This window comes from Seriola lalandi, unplaced genomic scaffold, assembly GCF_002814215.2.
Source record: "Seriola lalandi dorsalis isolate HSWRI2012SDOR001 ecotype SW California unplaced genomic scaffold, Sedor1 jcf7180002054346, whole genome shotgun sequence".
Lineage (NCBI taxonomy): Eukaryota > Metazoa > Chordata > Actinopteri > Carangiformes > Carangidae > Seriola > Seriola lalandi.
In genome coordinates this window covers 1,407,369-1,413,333 of record NW_019524899.1, presented here as the reverse complement: position 1 = coordinate 1,413,333, position 5,965 = coordinate 1,407,369, and the positions used below count along the sequence as shown (strand labels likewise).

The 5,965-nt window shown below is 36.3% G+C and overlaps 1 long non-coding RNA gene across 1 annotated transcript; it reads right to left on the bottom strand.

Moving 5' to 3' along the window:
* Positions 1-1,230: 1,230 nt before the first annotated feature.
* LOC147819042 (uncharacterized) lies at positions 1,231-5,241 on the bottom strand. The gene is made up of 3 exons (XR_015437340.1): positions 5,168-5,241; positions 4,189-4,253; positions 1,231-1,342 (listed from the first exon to the last, which is right to left on the bottom strand). It is a non-coding gene; the product is annotated as an uncharacterized LOC147819042 (long non-coding RNA).
* Positions 5,242-5,965: the final 724 nt, after the last annotated feature.

Genomic DNA, 5,965 nt, shown 5'->3' with positions numbered 1-5,965 from the left:
TAGTAAGGCACAAAAATGCCAAAAAGTGTCATAGTAGTGTATGGCATAAAAATGTCATGGTATAGTAAGTCATGAAAAACATCATGGAAGAGTCTGTAATAAAAACGTCACAGTATAATAAGTGATAAAAAATATCATAGTTTAGCAAGCCATAAGAATGTCATAGTATAGTAAATCATAAAAAAACGTCATAGTATAGCAAGGCATAAAAATGTATAGTACAGTATGTGATAAAAATGTCATATTATAGTAAGGCATAAAAATGTCATAGTATAGTAAAAGTTTGTTGAAGTTCCAAAAGTAAAGGTACTCATTAAGCAAAATTACCCATTTTAGAATAATATATATATATATATATATATATATAATATTGGATCATGATTGTCAATGTATGAATGTGTAAGCATCATTAATGGAGCGTTTCAAATACTTTACGTGCTGCTCAGTAGCTTCAACTATAATAATACATCACAATTGATTCGTTGGTTATATTTTGTCTTTAATAAACTAAACTTGCAAAGATAAGATGTCAAATAGCTGTAGTGGAGTAAAAAGCATTATATGTTTTTCTGAAATGTAGTAGAATAGAACTATAAAGTATCATAAAATGGAAATACTCAAATAAAGTAGTAGCAGCTAAAATCGTCCTTGTACATGACTTGAGTGAATGTACTTATAGTTACATTCCACCACGGCATTAAATGAGTGTCCTAAAGCACTGCTGGCCTGGCTGCCCTCAGAGCTACATGAAAACTGACAGATATAGCAGAGTCAGTGCAGTCTGATTGAAATGGATAGCTTCCTCTCTCCCTATTTGGCAAATCACTCTAAAGCTGTCCTATACAACACTTGCAGAACTGTTTAAATTTCAGTACTTCAGAAAACAAAAGCACTTGTTAATAAACGTGTTTATGGTGTGCCACTACTGCTCTCTTCTGACAGTTCTATGGAAATGCAGGTGAAGCTCTGGATTACTGTTTTTTGAACCTATTGAGGGAAGTGAGACAAATGTCCATTGTAATGCTGATGTTACAGAACGATGGACATGAAAATAATAACTACCTAGTTTTTAATGTCACAAAACTTGTTTACAAATCAACCAGGGTTTGTAAACCAAAGTCCCACAATTAACCATAATCGACTCTTGTGCTGAAATCTGATTTCCCTGGTACTTCCACTGTATTTATGCCTTTGCCCATGTATTGGAGGAGAATTTCATCTTACCTTTTTTCCCCAAAACTGCCTCTTTTCACTTTGAATGGCATCATTTACGTCAGGCAGCTGGTCCTTCAGATAGGTCTGTAGTACAAACTATCCATGGCTTTTCAATCCTCAGTCTCGCCTAATGTAAAAAAAAACAAACAAAACAAAACACAGCTTTCACAATGTGAAATTGCTGTATTATAATTCATCACTTTATCTGAGAATGTTCTTCTCAGAAACCAACTCAAAATCCCATTTTCACTGAATCATCTCAATCGCAGCCTTTGCACATTTTTCCTTTACAAATCTGTTTTAAATTCAAAATAAAAGTATGAAAACAGTTTACTGCTGTAATATACATTACTGTAAAACAACTATACATAGGATTAATAAATATATGCTACATTTCTCTCTGGAGATACCAACCTCATTATTTTGTTTTCTGAATCAAGAATAATAATCAAGAACATTTTTTTTCCATGTCTATATCTTTGCCACCAAAGGTTTCCTAATGGCCAATTAGACTAATATCCTTCAGCTGGGCTATGGCTTGTCATTTATACAATACACCAAAAAGCATACAAAATGTGTTTTCATGGGCAGCTAAGAGGATTTCTAAATTGCGCTTTCAGTGATGTGTCTCCTTTGTTTCAGTGTGGAGGAGGACAAATAGCTGGATCAGAGTGGTGACTCACTGGAGCGACCGCTTGGGAGCAGTCTGTGTTCTTGCCAGTGAGATGAAATATCCTGCTGAAAAATTAATATCTATGTGCTATGCTGTAAATATTTACCCCGCTTTTCCTCCTGTTTGATGTCCCCCCATCCACTGTACAGTAATGTGTCTTATCTATCTGCTGGATATCTGAGTTTACCAACTACAGGCTCATAAGATTATGCAGCTGCTTACTTTCTTGTCTTTCAAAAATCTCCTTGAAAATGTTGTTTCGCAATTCCTGTGCTATGTGTTGTCTAATAAAGTTTTCTTAGTCAAGACCAAAATCTGAAGCTTTTCTACTTCCTACTTTTCTACTTTAATAAAGGTTCAGCAATTAGAGCTGATTGTTGAGAGGGCCAATGGTGATAGGTAAAGTATAAGTAGGGTTCAGTATAAATCTGACTTACTGTAACAATGCAAAACAATCATTAATTATTTACAGTAATAGCTATCAAAGAGATATTTTAATAGAAGATTCTCTAATTGTTGATTTACAAAACAGCGGAGATCTCTGAGACCTGCTCCTTTAAATAACATAGCCTCAGTGACCCCAATTACAATTAATTCATTTATTTTATTTTCATTTCATATGTTTGAATTATGTCCAGGAACCCAAGGTAATTGTTTGACATTTAAAAAACATTTCTTATTCACTTTAAAATGAAGATACAACATAGCAAACATGAAATATTACAGAACAAAGGAATTATGTCGACAGAAATGACCTAAAATTTAATACCAGGACCTATTAACATTCGTTTTATAGATTTAGTTTGTCACTTTTAAATGTTTTGATTTCATTAAAATGAGAATAGGTTCAGCGAGACAGATAAAAAAGTGGCTGTAAATTTTTTCTAAATTTTTATTTCATTGTATTTACAATAAAGGGTACCCCGGCTTCCTCCCAGAGTCATGCACATTTGGTTAATTGGTGACTCTAAAGGGCCCCTAGGTGTGAATGTGAGTGTGAGTGGTTGTTTGTCTCTATATGTCAGCCTTGTGATGAACTGGCGACCTCTTCAGGGTGTACCCTGCCCTCACCCAATGTCAGCTGAGATTGGCTCCAGAACCTCCCTGTGACCCTAGAAGGATGAGCGGTATAGCTAATGTTTGGATGGATGGATGGATGGATGGATTTACAATATCTATTTATGACCACTAGATGGAGCCAGTTATTTTTGTATAGCAACATTTTTTCCATTCCATTACTGACTATTTCTGCTTTAACCGGTACAGTAGTTATGAGTAGAGGCTCTTATGGCATGTAAAGCTCAACATTATACATGTGTGATCTTTGTTGAAATTATTTTCTGCAGCTGTCCATCACAGAGAAACGATAAAAGCATCCAGCTTGTGACTTGTTGGGATCATTTGTTTGGGACGTTGTTGTTTTAGCTGTAATTCTCAAACTGTTGCATTAACCTTTCATGACCTGGAAAATCTTTGAGAAAACACTCGTGTTCTCACAATGCAGAACAAACCTTTCAAAACCAAATGATGAATTCTCTGTGTGTCACTTTTTAATTTTGTTGGCGTTCCTGAAGTTATTATTTCATCTGACCATTTTGCTTTTCTTGGAGCAAAAGATATGACGACTAAATCCAAAGCTGTCATTTTTCCCCCTGGTGTCTTGATAAATCTCAGCCTATTAGATTAAATAATTGCTTCAATGTGAGTTAAAAGATTCTTCTTTTATCGTGGAGGATAAAGGGCTTAATGAAGGTCATCCTGGTTGATAAAGTCTTTCTGTTGTATCCCACATCACCTCATCTGCTCTTGGCAGAAATACACATTTGAAAATCAGATATTTCCATGAGTAATCAAATAGCTGTAAATTATGAGGCAGAAATCCACTGATGCTGTAAAACTTTAGATTCTACTTTTACTATTCATATCAGGACATTTTACGCAAAATTGATCCATACTGTAGGTTTTGCCTGAATAATCAATCAATTACATGGGTACGACATATATTACATAACTCAAAATACTTTAAATACCAAATATTTTACACTTATATGACATCATCCTTGGATCATGGATCTTGCATCAACACATTTTGACACTAAATCTTCTTAAGCTATACTTTGCAAAGGCTGAATTCAAGCTGAATTTGGCGTTATGTGTGTGTTTGGTGTGTAATTTTGGGTCCGAAATACAGTGTGTTTCTAGCGTGATATCTTGAGGGGAACCTGTTATGTTGAGTCCTTTAATGCAGCGTCACTTAAATGCACCTTTTAACAAACACTGAAAATCTATCCCAGACTTACCAACAATTATTTCTTCCTCTGTTTAGTCTAAGCAAGTGCGTACACCTTGTAATCCACCTTGTATCCTGTAATGAGACAGAAATTGTGCTCAAAAGCAAGCAATTATGTAATTCATGTACACACAAAGCAGTAAAAAAAAAAAAAAAAAATCTATAGAAAAAGAAGCTGGAATGTGAGCAAGATGGGAAGTTGCCATGCCGAGGGTGTGATGGCCGCGTGGGCTGAGAAAAACAAACCAGGTTCAAGTATAGACTATCACCGAGGGGTCTAAAGCTGACCGCATGCACCTCAAAAACTTAAATATTTAGTTTAGTCGAGCTGAGCCAGTTCGAGCCAGCCAATTAATCTTTTCAAATGAGACCGTGGTCAAACAAACCGAGATGGGTGCGTAATGAAGCCAGCCCCTTAATCCTTGTGAGTGTACACAGAGTTGTGATTGAGCTTACTGCAAAAGACATCCAAACAATGACTTACTACAGGAGGGAGAGATGTTTTACAGAGAATACAGATACATCTGTATTTGTATGTACTTGCCAAAAATGTTTCACGAGTCAGAATATTTTTTACTGAAACTGTTCTGTTTATAACCTCCATCAACAGGCTGTATTTGAAAGCCTGTTTGAAATTATCCATCAAGTCAAGGTCCAAGGTCTGGTACTCATAAATTATAATTAATGAGTCTGGCAGGTGTTTTTTTTCTCAGGCCATCTCAGTCATTTTCAGCTGAGCAAAGCACATTTAAGTGAAGGGATAACAGCTGCACATTAAGGGCTTTCAGTGGAACACTCTGGAATAACAGAAGTTCGGAAATGGCCCCCTTGTGTAGGTTTGAGTGCTCGGCCGAAGCCGTTTTCTCCAGCTCTGGGAACCCTCAAACCAAAAGGAAATTGTGTGAGAATATCTTCAGCAATGGCGTTTTTAATCTTCCTTCATTAGTGGATTGAGCACAGTATGTCGTTATAGAGATAAAGGGACCTACCTTCTGGTAGGTCCGGTTGTATAAAAGCACCACCACTGAATGGGGGTGTAGGTCAGGGTCACTGCAGAAATATTTGGATAAAACACACAATAATTAATGCATGGCATACACTAGCTGTCACAGATGAGTGTAACAACATCAGTTAAAGTGAAATTGATGTGTTTGCTACTAGCAACAGAACAATAATGCTTCAAAAATGGACAAAATAATATTAATTTAAAGGTCGACTTAAAGTTATTGGTCAAATCACTTCTAATAAGAACTGACAATTAAAACCAACAACATGGTACAGATGGTTCACAGGAAACAGAATGAACTGGACATTAATGTGTAGATGTACTGACTCACAAAACGTATTGCATAAGAATCATTCAAATGAGCCTCCGTTTGCATGTCCATGTGTGATTTTTGGTCAAATGACTTATTATTAATTTTAGTAATCAGTGAGATATTTCTCCATTATTGAATTATATGCAGCTGACTTGATTATCATCTAAAAACACAGAAATGTTTCGTGAGACATTCAGTTCTGTATCTTGCTGTCAAGTCGAGTCAGATGTTCGGATGCACGAGCTGGAGGAAAACTGTTGAATGAAACGTCCTGTGTCGGCATTTCTAATCGACGACTGAAAACTGTTGACAGTTTCTTTGCTTGGACTCAATCCAAGGACGAGCAGAGTTCAGAAGTATGTAACATGGTGTACAGTCTGGCCTTGGATAGTGGTGCGCTGCGGAATGCATGGGGTAGTGCTGGTTGTGATTATTATAACGGCACTTGGTGATGGTGGTGAGTGCTGG